Here is a 14,108-nt window from a genome sequence, read left to right as displayed (position 1 = left end):
ACTCTGAAAAGTCCCCAGAATTCCAAACGTCTCCCAGTCACAGAAGCTCTCTGCAGCTGGCAAAATCACGCCCCTGCTAGAGCACGAGGCAAAGCTCGTAAGCCGGACAATCTGAAGCAGCCCCACATCCCACACCTGGGATTAAAACAAAAATACATTCTTACATTATTTCTGTGCTTTTTAAAAAGAAATCAAAATACCCAAACCATCTTTACAGTACGGCCTTGTTCGAGGAGGTAAGTCACTGGGGGTAAGCCATTCCCAGTTAGCTCACTCTGTCTAGAGTTTGTGTCTCAAGATGGGAGCTCTGAGCTACTGCTCCAGCACCATGCCCACCTACCTGCTGCCTGCTCCCTGCCATGATGGTTGTCATCTCTAACCCTTTGAAGGAGTAAGCCTCACATAAATTATTTTATGAGTTGCCTGTGGCATGGTGTTCTGTCACAGCAGTAGAAAACCAACTGAGACATACGGATTACAATTATTATAGATTTATTTTATTTTTACTTATGTGTATGTGTGGGGTCTCTATGTGGATGACTACATGTGCCAATAGAGGCCAGAGGCATTAGATTTTCCTAGAGCTAGAGTTCCATGTGATTGTAAATGGCCAGGAATTGAACCCAGGTCCTCTGGAAGAACAGCCATTGAGCCATCTCTCCAGCCCTAGGGTTGTTTATTAATGGCTTCAAATTCTTTGGCTCAAGTCACCCTCCTATCTAACTCTCCCAGTTGTTGGGATTACAGGTGGGCGCTACCACGCTCAGTTACATTTCCAAAGTTGTGACTAAAACTCAATTCAGGAAGCTCCCTTAAAGATTTTAAATCATCATCATCATCATCATCATCATCAACAACAACAATGACGACCCTAAAAGCACTGCAAGGGTTGTTGTTCGCAGAGTGGGATCAACTGCCTTGTCCACTTCCAGTTCTCCTTGAAGGTCACCTGTTCATTTATTCCTTTGTTTCCTGTCCCCTTTCAACACCGCTGGCTCACCTTGTATCTATGCCAAGAGCCCTTGGGACAGGGAGGCAGAGAGGAAGTCTCCGAGTCACAGAGAAGCCCAGGCACAGAGCCTGGCTGGGGTTGGCAGCTCTTGAAAAGTCTGTTTACCGACAACTTAAGTGTAGTAATGTTTACAGTCCCTCAGAAGTTCACATATGAGGCAAAGCAGTGAGAGCCACACCAAGAATAGCAGGGAGAATCTGACCCCATACCCACTCTGGGGCAGGAGGACACTCTAGATGACACTATTGAAACCCAGCCTGTGCTCCATGACCAGAGCTGAGCAAAAGGCCTGTCAGTCTCCAGTCTATGAACCTGGACTATAGATCAGCCATGTATTTCAATCTGGTAATTCCAGATGATTTTTCTAGAAAGTATCATTGACTATGGTCGTCCCAATCCCTCAAACCCAAACTCTGAAGCTCACCCCCACACTCTGAGCAAGCTCATCTTTGTATTTAATCTTCTGAAGTTAAAATAGATTTCAGTCAGCGTCTGTCTTTGGCTCTGTATCTAGTCTTTGGTTCTGGTTTGGCTCGGCTGTCTAAAGCCGTAAGTCCTGGCTAACTTGGAACTCACTATGTCAACACTAATGTGACACTTGGCTTTGGTTTGTGACACAAGTTCTCATCATGTAGCCTAGGCTGGCTTGGAACACAAACGCTGTGCCTCCCAAACTGCTGGGATTACATATGCCTGCCACCCTACTCAGCTCCATCAGTTCTAAATGACGGACCACCCAGCGCACAGACAGTTTTCTCTGTTCAGCTCCTGGTGCCAGGCAAGTGCCCCAGGGCTCCCTTCAGGAGCAACTCTTTCCTTCAGTGATCCAGGGCAGTCACCTCATAGAACATCCCGCTAGTCACAGCAGAGTTCGCTACACTCCTACAATGTAGGCCCAGTACCCACAAGCCATTGGGCACTGGGCCAATACTGGGATCGGGAGACAGATAACCCCTGCCATTTAGGACTTCTCAGTTTTGGCTAGCGGCAGACAAGAGGACAAACGTACTGTGGGAGGCTACATACCAGGTGCTGAGATAGCACTGTAGGGATGACTAACAGTGTCTGGCACCCCCTGAGGAGGGGAAATGATTCACCAACAGATATCAGGTGTGAGGGATTTCTTTGTTTTTGAAACATAGACCATAGCCTCAAATGTGTTCCATAGCTTGGTTTTTATGCAGTGCTAGGAATTAAGCCCAGGACTTTGTGCTCTAGGCAAGATAAACTCTACCAACTGCACCGTAGCCACAGGCCTTGTTTTTTTTTATTAAACAGGTTTTCACAAAGTGGAAATTTCTGGTTTCTTTGGAAACTCAGTTTGTCACGTGACGTTTTTCTGGAAGCGGTCAGTGAGATGTTTCCAGCCTTCGGTGGTCTTTGCTGGTCTTCATTTCCTAGAGAGAAACGCACAAAAGGACTTCTCGTGGTATTCCGGCTGATTCTTGTCTCTTCCGCTGACTCATGCCTGTTCGGTGGAGCATGGTGGCTTGCTATTGGACTAGACTGCTGGTATCCTGACAATGAAGATAAAGAACTACTTCTAAACAGGTCCACGCCCTCTTGTCCTATTAACCATTTTCCTCCCTTCCTTTGATTGGAGGTCGAGAAAGGAGGTTCAAGCGTTTAAGAACCCTAATTAAAAGGGGTTGGGGATTTAGCTCAGTGGTAGAGTGCTTGCCTAGCAAGCACAAGGCCCTGGGTTCGGTCCCCAGCTCCAAAAAAAAAAAAAAAAAAACCCTTTAAAGTAGGTTTTGAAAGCTCTAACCTTACAGTTTCACTAGCCTGAGCTAACCTCCAACTTAGTATGTAGCCAAGGTTAACAATAGAATCCTGATCCTAGTGTGTTCACTTCTCAAGTGCTGGGATTACAGGTGAGCAGCACTGTCGAGTAGGGCTGTTTGGTTTTTTTTTTTTTACTTTATTTATTTATTTAGGAAGGGGTGCTCTTGCCAAGAGCATCTTTGGAGGCGAGAAGGAAATGTATGTTTGGGGAGAGTTTCTCTCCTATATGGGTCCAAGGAGTTGAATTCCCATCTCCTGTCTTGGCAGCACCTTTACCTGCTGGCTACTTTGCAGCTTGGTCAGTTCTCACCTGTCACATGGCAAATTCAGGTCACTAGCCTTGGCAACAGATTCCTTTCCCCCATCTCTCCTGGCCTCTGAATAGAGTTTGAAAGAAGACAAAAGTATAAGGCAGGGGAAAGGTGTCGCTGCGTCTCAGAAAACAACCTGCACAGAAGTCCAGTAACCAGGCTGAGGGGCAAAGGCTCAATTCAGCTGCCACATCTCCGTGGCCTGGGGGTAGGAGAAGAAAAACCTCAGCCCTGCTGTTACCTTGTGAGCCAAATTATCTTTCTATGCAGCTGTCAGCCCCTTAGGTCTGTTCTGTGGGTCTCTACAGTTTAGTTGTGGACAACTTTGTGGAGTTGATTCTCTCTACTTTTAGGTAAATTTGCTGCACTGGTCTCAGTTTCTCGTGCTTTCTGAGCAGTTGTTTATTATTTCTTCCTTTGTCTGGGAGGAGTCATGCAGATGTGGAGGGCAGGGATAAGTGATTTGACTCACTGAGCCCAACCTTGAACTCATTTTTCAAAAAAAAAATTTTTTTTTTAATATTTATGTGTGGGTTTAGTGTGTGACTCTGCGTGCGTTTGTGTCTGTGTGTGTGTTTGTGGGTGTCCATGAAGGCCACTCAAGGTGTTGTATTGCCTAGAGCTAAGTGACGACAGACAATTGTGAGTCACCCATGTGGAAGCTGGGATTTGAACTCAGGTTCTGTAAGAACAGCATACAGTCTCAACCACTGAGCAATCTCTTTGACCTGCCAACCATAATCTCTTGATTCTCGGGCCTTCGCCCGAGTATGTCTGTGTTCGCACACCCAGCTCAAGTCTTCAGGCAGCTTGTGATTATGCACAAGGTAACGATGATTGGAACCCAAAGAACCTGCCCTCTGAGAGAAAGGGGAGCTGCCAAGCCACATGCCTGGTGGGTAAGCCACCAGCAGCCAGCCCTCCTTACCACCCACACTGACCTTTCCCCTTAGAGTGCTCAGGCTGGTGACTGTCATCCAATGAACACATGACAATTCCAGTTACATCATCCTCTCTAAAACGGGTGGCTTGACAGAGCTTTCTGGAAACTCCAGGCCCAATTCTTTCATGACAGGAACTTATTTTTTTTTATTTTTTATTTTTTATTTTTTTTTGGAGCTGGGGACAGAACCCAGGACCTTGAGCTTGCTAGGCAAGTGCTCTACCACTGAGCTAAATCCCCAACCCCGACAGGAACTTATTTAACATGAGCAAAGGAACTGACATTTCTCCAGTGACCCTAAGAACCTCTTGGTTAAACACCAAGCCTTACACGTGAGATCTTTCTGTTGTTTTGAGGCAGGGTATCGTAAACCCAGGCCAGCTTCAGACATTTTGTGCGGGATGTCCTTGAATTCCACATTCTCCCGTCCCCACCCCTACTGCCTCCCAAGCGCTGGGATGACAGGCAGGGCTCTTCCTGTCTGGCTATAAACGCAATCTTAAAATCAGCTTTCATTTCACCAAAATGTTTACCCGCCTTTAAAATGTTCCCAGAGGTCTGCAACGAGCAAGCAATGAAACTAGAGCAGGAGACATGTTCGGTTTTTTAAATAAATACTTACTTTACTGTAATCCAATTTCTTTTTAGGCCTGGCCTTTATCTTTCTGGTGCTGGACCTAGTTTGCAAAACAATCCCTCATCTCGATCTAATTCGGCTGTTGCCCTTTGCTTTAGAAAGGGGGGAAGGGGAGGGAAGGAGGGAGAGAGGGAGAGAGGGAAGGGATTTGGTATTTACATCATGAAAACTCCTGAGACCCAGGTGAGGTTTCCGGCTTGTCCTTCTGTGAAGCTCACAGTGGCCTGCCCTCTAGTGGTTGCAACCTGGGGTTGCTCGTATAGCTGAAAAGGACTTTAGTCTCACCCTCTCTCCCCACCATCATTTTTATTTATTTATTTATTTTAAACAGAGAAACTGAAGCTCACAGAGGTTAAAACTTTCAGGTAAAGACACACTGACGTTAAGGTAGCAGCCAGGCAAGACGCCCACACTCTTTAGAGGACGGGGAGGGAAAATGGTCACCTCTTTGAATTTGGAAAGGCATTATGGCATTTAAGAACAGGCATCTAGGGGGATGGAGAATGGTTCGGTAGTTAAGAATGCTTCCTGCTCTTGCAGAGGACTGGAATTTGGTTCTCGCTACCCATGCGGGGGTTCACAGACATTTGTAACTCCAGCCCCAAAGAAATTTAATGCCCACTTCTGGCCTCTGCAGGCGCCTGCATTCTGTCTCTCTCTCTCTCTCTCTCTCTCTCTCTCTCTCTCTCTCTCTCTCTCTCTCTCTCTAAAAAAAAAAAAAATACAAGTGGCAGAAGAAACAGCTGGTTCAGCTGTTCAGAGAACCTAGCTGCTCTTCCAAGGGACCCAGGTTCCAGTCCCAGCACCCACGTGGTGGCTCACAACTGTCTGTTAACTCCAGTTCTTCTGGCCCCTGAGGGCACTGCACATATGTGGTGCACAGACATACGTGAAAACAAAGCTAACATGCATAAAATGGAAATAAAACCTCAAAGAAAGCAATTTTAACGTGGACTCACTAGGGTTGCCGCTCAGTAGTAGAGTTCTGTCCAGAATGTGTGAGGTCTTGGGTTCAACCCTTAGCACTATGAACTGAGGTGACTTATGTGAGCCCAGAGGATCGGAAGGTCTAGTGGAGAACAGTGTCCCCACTCACTCACTCTGCACCCCAATCGTCTGCATCCAAGGGAAACAGTTACACCTAAGTTACACCAGCTCAGGGTAGGGATTTCTTTCCAGCTTTGGGGTGGTCTTCTGAGAATGAGGACAAAGCCCCTACTGTGGATCCTTTAAAGCAGCCCACCCTTGCCTAAGCCCACCCTTACCTTGTATCAGTATAAGAAATTTACACCAATGAAAACCTTAAATCTGCATCAGTCTATAACTTGCATGCCAATGTAAAATTAAAACTTCATTTGCATTAAATATAAAGACTTCTACCCATGTAAGATATGGCTATGCAATGTTTTGTTTAAGAGTAAATTTGATAACCTATCCCGATTTGTCTATTCCTCTAATTCCTATGATATTACTATATTCCCCCTTTTCTCTTCCACCCCCTTTCCTTTATCTAAGAAGGAAGGATAAAGAAGAGGAAAGGAAAGGCAGAAATCCTTGAGCCTAAGCTCCTTACTTTCCCCTGTGTCCAAAGCGACAACATTTATAAAGTATCCCTTAAATGAAAACATATCTTTAATCATAAAAGAACCAGAACCACCCAGCCCAACCTAAGGGACTTGGGCTGACGACGCTCCATAACTTCTTCCTGCTGAATGGGGCAGTGAAAAATTCTTTAAGGGGGTAGGAAGGGGTAGGAAAGTTAGGAAATTTGGTTAAACTTAAGAAAGCTAGCTTTAGCATCTGCTATTCAGTCTCTGCATATTTTGGAAGATTTGGGGCTTGACTGAAGTTCTGACTAGATCCGTCTGAAAGGTTGGATGAGGAAAGATGGCCTGGAATCCCAGGCAATCCCCAGAGCTGTTTTGGGCAGCAACTGGAAGCAGGGGGCCAAGCAGGTCAGCTCAGCATCTCTGAGGATGAATCTCACCACAGCTGTACATCCTGTGATCTATGAATCTCACAACCAGAATTTTAGTACCATTAAGATATTCGTATGGACTTGTGCAGGGTGCACACATCAGTTAAGGATGAAATTCTTCATGTTTGAGCAAGTGGAAGACAGCTTTTTTATGAGTTAATTTTATCAATAACCAATTGTAATATGCACCCATGCCATGTGAGGGATGGCACAAAGAACCCTTACCTGTCTGGTTTGGTTCTCTTGAGATGTTTCTGGTTCTTCAGGGGTCTCCTCCTGTCATATCTGACCCCAGTCACTCTGGGGCCCAGAGCCTGTTCTCCTTTCCTGTCAACACAAATGCAGAGCCTTCCTTCCAAAAAAATCTCAAGTCCTCAATTCCCAGCAACCACATGGTGGCTCGCAACCATCTGTAATGGGATCCGATGCCCTCTTCTGGTGTGTCTGAACAGTTACAGTGTATTCATGTACATAAAATAAATAATTAAAAAAAAAACAAACAAAAACCTCAAGTCCTTGGTCCAGTAACCAGAAATCATTAAACATGTAGCTGTCCTCTCTCCCGGAGAAATTTTAATATAACTACCAGACTCAAAGCCACACTCATTTTGATAAATAAAACAAATCAAAGCAAATGAAGCAATCTGAGCAAATGTTAACCAATGACAGTGTGTCTGCTGTCTCCTGCCCCGCCCTTCATGGGATCAGGGCCTAAACTATTATTTCATATTTGTCTACTTACTGTACAAGCCTAATTCCAGGCTCTATTTGTCATACCAGGCAAAGAAATCCCAGACATTTCATGAGTAGACCATATTCAAAGACCTGAGAAATTGTCCTGCAAGACTTTTTCAGATCTTCCCTGAAGCATTTGTTCATTCAGGCTCCCTAACTTCTCCCTCCCTTCTGAGGAGCTTAATGCTTGCTGCATCTACCAGCCGGCTGCATTTTGTCGTGCCGTCTCCTTCCCCTCTTCTCTCCACCATGGGAACCACTGTAAATGTGACCCAGGTTCTAGTATTGTCTTGCCATGTCCTTCTAGTGTTGGGGGATTATTCTATTTTTTTTGATAGGGTAGCTTAATTCTTTTTTTTTTTATTCATTTATTATATATAAGTACACTGTAGCTGTCTTCAGACACACCAGAAGAGGGCATCAGATCCCATTACAGATGGTCATGAGCCACCATGTGGTTGCTGGGAATTGAACTCAGGACCTCTGGAAGAGCAGTCAGTGCTCTTAACCACTGAGCCATCTCTCCAGCCCTTAATTCTTTTTTTTTATTAGATATATTTCTTTACTTACATTTCAAATGTTACTCTCTTTCCCAGTTTCCTGTCCATAAACACCCCATCCCCTCTCCCTCCCCCATACGGTTATTCCCCCATCCATCCCCGTTACTGCCCCCTCATATTCCCCTGCACTGGGAGTCCAGCCTTGGCAGGACCAAGGGCTTCCCCTTCCACTGGTGCCCCAACAAGACTATTCTCTGCTACCTATGCAGTTGGAGCCCTGGGTCAGTCCACGTATAGTCTTTGGGTAGTGGTTTAGTCCCTGGAAGGTCTGGTTGGTTGGCATTGTTGCTCTTATGGGGTTGCAAGCTCCTTCAACTCTTTCAATCCTTCCTCTAATTCCCCCAAAGGAGGTCCTGTTGTCAGTTCAGTGTTTTGCTGCTAGCATCGATGTTGTTGTAAAAATATAAAAATAAAAAAAGTATAGTTGTCTTTTACCTCTCTAGGTCTGCACCTCAGTGTCCCAAGATATCTGCTAGATATCTTGGCAGAAACACATGCCAACCTTGCCCAGTGTCTCCAGTCACCACACACTTTCTTACACTCAAACCGTCACATAAAAGAACACACAACACAATAATCTTAGATCCAATTGATAAGACATAATTGCCCACTTAAACATACAAAGCCTGGTGCCACCTATCTTTTAAGAACATTGATAACATCCTGTAAATACACAGAGCAGAATCTTTGCGTCAGCCTCTATTGTCCTGTCACGTCTCTCCGGCTCTCCCCCTCTCCTCCTCCTCTCTTCCTGTCTCCTCCTCTTCCTTTAAACTTCTCTCCCGCCCAGCCTTCCCTCTCCTCCAATGACAGGCTTCCTTCTATCCTGTACTTGCCCCTCACCTGTATTTTACAAATTCAATGGGGAGACATTTCTGGTAAAGTCACCTGATTCCTGAGGACGAGACTAGACTACTATCCTTGGGGCAGTGGAATTAGCATCAAAATACAGATAACTCTAGGTTTTTTCCCCTTTCAAGAAGGAGTGGGAGCATCCGCATTTTGGTCATCCTGTGGTCTGTGGATTGCATCTTGGGTAATTCGAGCTTTTGAGCTAATATCGACTTATCGATGAGTGCATACCAAGTATGTTTTTCTGTAATTGGGTTACCTCACTCAGGATGATATTTTCTAGTTCATTCCATTTGCCTATGAATTTCATGAAGTCATTGTTTTTGATAGCTAAATAGTACTCCATTATGTAGATGTACCACATTTTTTAATCCATTCCTCTGTTGAAGGGCATCTGGGTTCTTTCCAACTTCTGGCTATTACAAATAAGGCTGCTATGAACATAGTGGAGCATGTGTCTTGGTTGTATGTTAGAGCATCTTTTGGGTATATGCCCAGGAGAGGTATAGCTTGGTCCTCAGGTAGTGCAATGTCCAATTTTCTGAGGAACCTCCAGACTGATTTCCAGAGTGGTTGTACCAGAATGCAATCCCACCAACAATGGAGGAGTGTTCCTCTTTCTCCACATCCTCGCCAGCATCTGCTGTCACCTGAGTTTTTTATCTTAGCTATTCTGACTGGTGTGAGGTGGAATCTCAGGGTTGTTTTGATTTGCGTTTCCCTGATGACTAAGGATTTTGAACATTTCTTTAGGTGCTTTTTTGGCCATTCGATAATCGTCAGCTGAGAATGTTTTTTTTTTAATAGGGTTATTTGGTTCTCTGGAGTCTAACTTGTTGAGTTCTTTGTATATTTTGGATATTAACCCTCTATCAGATGTAGGATTGGTAAAGATCTTTTCCTAATCTGTTTGTTGCCATTTTGTCCTAATGACAATGTCTTTTACCTTACAGAAGCTTTGCAGTTTAATGAGGTCCCATTTGTCAATGAGGTCCCATTTGTCGATTCTTGATCTTAGCGCGTAAGTCATTGATGTTTTGTTCAGGAAATTTTCCCCAGTGCCCATGTGTTTGAGGCTCTTCCCCACTTTCTCTTCTATTAGTTTGAGTGTGTCTGGTTTGATGTGGAGGTCCTTGATCCACTTGGACTTAAGCTTTGTACAGGGTGAAAAGAATGGTTTGATTTGCATTCTTCTACATGCTGACCTCAAGTTGAACCAGCATCATTTGTTGAAAATGCTATCTTTTTTCCATTGGATGGTTTTAGCTCCTTTGTCAAAGATCAAGTGACCATAAGTGTGTGGGTTCATTTCTGTGTCTTCAATTCTGTTCCACTGATCTATCTGCCTGTCTCTGTACCAATACCATACAGTTTTTATGACTATTGCTCTGTAATACTGCTTGAAGTCAGGGATGGTGATTCCCCCAGAAGTTCTTTCACTGTTGAGGATAGTTTTCACTATCCTGGGTTTTTTGTTATTCCAAATGAATTTGCAAATTGCTCTTTTTTTCTCTAAAAAGAATTGAGTAGGAATTTTGATGGGGATTGCATTGAATCTGTAGATTGCTTTTGGCAAAATGCCCGGTTTACTATATTAATCCTGCCAATCCATGAGCATGGGAGGTCTTTCCACCTTCTGAGATCTTCCTCAATTTCTTTCTTCAGAGACTTGAAGTTCTTGTCATACAGATCTCTCACTTGCTTGGTTAAAGTCACACTGAGGTATTTTATGATATTTGGGACAACTGTAGAGGGTGTCATTTCCCTAATTTCTTTCTCAACCTGTTTATCCTTTGAGTAAAGGAAGGCTACTGATTTGTTTGAGTTAATTTTATACCCTGACACTTTGCTGAAGTTGCTTATCAGGTTAAGTAGTTCTCTGGTGGAACTTTTGGGGTCACTTAAGTACACTATCATATCATCTGCAAATAGTGATATTTTGACTTCTTCCTTTCCAATTTGTATCCCTTTGCCTTCCTTTTGTTGTCTGATTGCTCTGGCTAGGACTTCAAGTACTATATTGAATAAGTAGGGAGAGAGTGGGCAGCCTTGTCTAGTCCCTGATTTTAGTGGGATTGCTTCAAGTTTCTCTCCATTTAGTTTGATGTTAGCTATTGGTTTGCTGTAAATGGCTTTTACTATGTTTAGGTATGGGCCTTGAATTCCTGTTCATTCCAGTACTTTTATCATGAACGAGTGTTTAATTTTGTCAAATGCTTTCTCAGCATCTAATGAAATGATCATGTGATTCTTATCTTTGAGTTTATTTATATAGTGGATTACATTGATGGATTTCCATATATTAAACCATCCCTGCATCCCTGGAATGAAGCCTACTTGATTATGATGGATGATAGTTTTTATGTGTTCTTGGATTCGGTTTGCAAGAATTTTATTGAGTATTTTTCATCAATATTCATAAAGGAAATTGATCTGAAGTTCTCTTTCTTTGTTGGGTCTTTGTGTGGGTTCGGTATAAAAGTAATTGTGGCTTCATAGAAGGAATTTGGTAGTGCTCTGTTTGTTTCAATTTTGTGGAATAGTTTGGATTGTATTGGTATGAGGTCTTCTATGAAGGTCTGATAGAATTCTGCACTAAACCCATCTGGTCCTGGGCTCTGTTTGGTTCGGAGACTTTTAATGACTGCTTCTATTTCTTTAGGAATTATGGGGTTGTTTAGATGGTTTATTTGTTCCTGTTTTAACTTTGGTACCTGGTATCTGTCTAGAAAATTGTCCATTTCCTCCAGATTCTCCAGTTTTGTTGAATATAGGCTTTTGTAGTAGGATCTGATATTTTTTTTTAATGTCTTCAGATTCTGTTATGTCTCCCTTTTCATTTCTGATTTTGTTAATTTGGATACTGTCTCTGTGTCCTCTCCTTAGTCTGGCTAAGGGTTTATCTATCTTGTTGATTTTCTCAAAGAACCAGCTCCTGTTTTTGTTGATTCTTTGTATAGTCCTTTTCATTTCTACTTGGTTGATTTCAGCCCTGAGTTTGATTATTTCCTGCCTTCTACTCCTCTTGGGTTTATTTATTTATTTTTGTTCTAGAGCTTTTAGGTGTGCTGTCAAGATGCTGACATATGCTCTCTCCTGTTTCTTTCTGCAGGCACTCAGAGCTATGAGTTTTCCTCTTAGCACCTCTTTCATTGTGTCCCATACATTTTGGTAGGTTGTATCTTCATTTTCATTAAATTCTAAGAAGTCTTTAATTTCTTTCTTTGCTTCTTCCTTGACCAAGTTGTCATTGAGTAGAGCATTGTTCAACTTCCATGTATTTGTGGGCTTTCTGTCATTATTGTTGTTATTGAAGACCAGTCTTAGTCCATGGTGATCTGATGGGATGCATGGGATTGTCACACCCACCTCGGCCGGCAAGGAAGACGCAACATGGTCGGATTCTTCTCAACAGCCTTTATTGCAGGACCACCTCATTGCTGATACGGGGACCTCGAGCGGCAAAAGCGCTCGTCTTATATATACAACAGGCTGTGGCTATGCTAATTGTCCTTCAGGGATTGGTGGAGCACGAATCACCCCACTATCACCCCTGCTACTTGTCCTTCAGGGATTGGTGGAGCATGAATCCCTCATTAGCATATTACTGTCCTGGCCAACTGATGCCAGGTGCAAAACCCGCGCATACGCAGCACCGTTGTTCACCACAGGAGGGCGCCAGATCACCTCATTATCCTACGGCCGCCCTGGCAAGGGGACAAGCCTGCGCATTCGCGATAAGTCGTTTACTACCAGACAGGACTGGATGTCGGCGCCATCTTTGTTTTACCGCGCCGCTCCCTACATGGGATTATTTCTATGTTCCTGTATCTGTTGAGGCCTCTTTTGTGACTGATTATATGGTCAATTTTGGAGAAGGTACCATGAGGTGCTGAGAAGAAGGTATATCCTTTTGTTTTAGGATGGAATATTCTATAAATATCCATTAAACCCATTTGGTTCATAACTTCTGTTAGTTTCTCTATGTCTTTGTTTAATTTCTGTTTCCATTGATGAGAATGGACTGTTGAAATCTCCTACTTTTATTGTGTGAGGTGCAATGTGTGCTTTGAACTTTAGTAAGGTTGCTTTTATAAATGTAGGGGCCCTTACATTTGGAGCATAAATATTTAGGATTGAGAATTCATCTTGGTGGATTTTTCCTTTGATGAATATGAAGTGTCCTTTCTTATCTTTTTAATGACTTTTGATTGAAAGTCAATTTTATTTGATATTAGAATGGCTACTCCAGCTTGTTTCTTCTGGCCATTTGCTTGGAAAGTTGTTTTCTAGCCTTTTACTCTGAGGTAGTGTCTGTCTTTGTCTCTGAGGTGTGTTTCCTGCATGCAGCAAAATACTGGGTCCTCTTTACATATCCAGTCTGTTAGTGTATGTCTTTTTATTGGGGAATTAAGCTCGTTGATGTTGAGAGATATTAAGGAATAGTGATTGTCACTTCCTGCTATTTCGTTGTTAGAGGTGGAATTATGTTTATGTGTCTCTCTTTTGGTTTCATTGCAAGGAAATTATATTCTTGCTTTCTGTATGTGAAGTTTCTCTCCTTGTGTTGGAGTTTTCCATCTATTGTCTTTGTAGGGCTTCATTTGTACAAAGATATTGTGTGAATTTGGTTTTGTCATGGAATATGTTGGTTTCTCCATCTATGTTAATTGAGAGTTTTGCAGGATACAGTAACCTGGGCTGGCATTTGTGTTCTCTTAGGGTCTGTATGACATCTGTCCAGGATCTTCTGGCTTTCGTAGTCTCTGGGGAGAAGTCTGGTGTAATTCTTACAGGTCTGCCTTTATATGTCACTTGACCTTTTCCCCTTACTGCTTTTAATATTCTTTCTTTGTTTTGTGCATTTGGTGTTTTAACTATTATGTGACAGAGGAATTTCTTTTCTGGTCCAATCTATTTGAAGTTCTATAGGCTTCTTGTATGTTTATGGGCACTTCTTTCTTTAGGTTAGGGAAGTTTTCTTCTATAATTTTGCTGAAGATATTACTGGCCCTGTAAGTTGGGAGTCTTCACTTTCTTCTATACCTATTATCCTTAGGTTTGATCTTCTCATTGTGTCCTGGATTTCCTGGATGTTTTGGGCTAGGAGCTTTTTCTGTTTTACATTTTCTTTGACAGTTCTGTCAATGTTTTCTATGGTATCTTCTACCCCCGAGATTCTCTTTTCTATCTCTTGTATTCTGTTGGTGATGCTTGTACGACTCCTTGTCTCTTCCTTAGGTTTTCAGTCTCCAGGGTTGTTTCCCTTTGTGCTTTCTTTATTGCTTCTATTTC

This window comes from Rattus rattus, chromosome 3, assembly GCF_011064425.1.
Source record: "Rattus rattus isolate New Zealand chromosome 3, Rrattus_CSIRO_v1, whole genome shotgun sequence".
In the NCBI taxonomy this organism is placed as follows: Eukaryota; Metazoa; Chordata; class Mammalia; order Rodentia; family Muridae; genus Rattus; species Rattus rattus.
The sequence above is the reverse complement of the archived record's forward strand: the minus strand, read 5'-3'. Positions refer to the sequence as shown.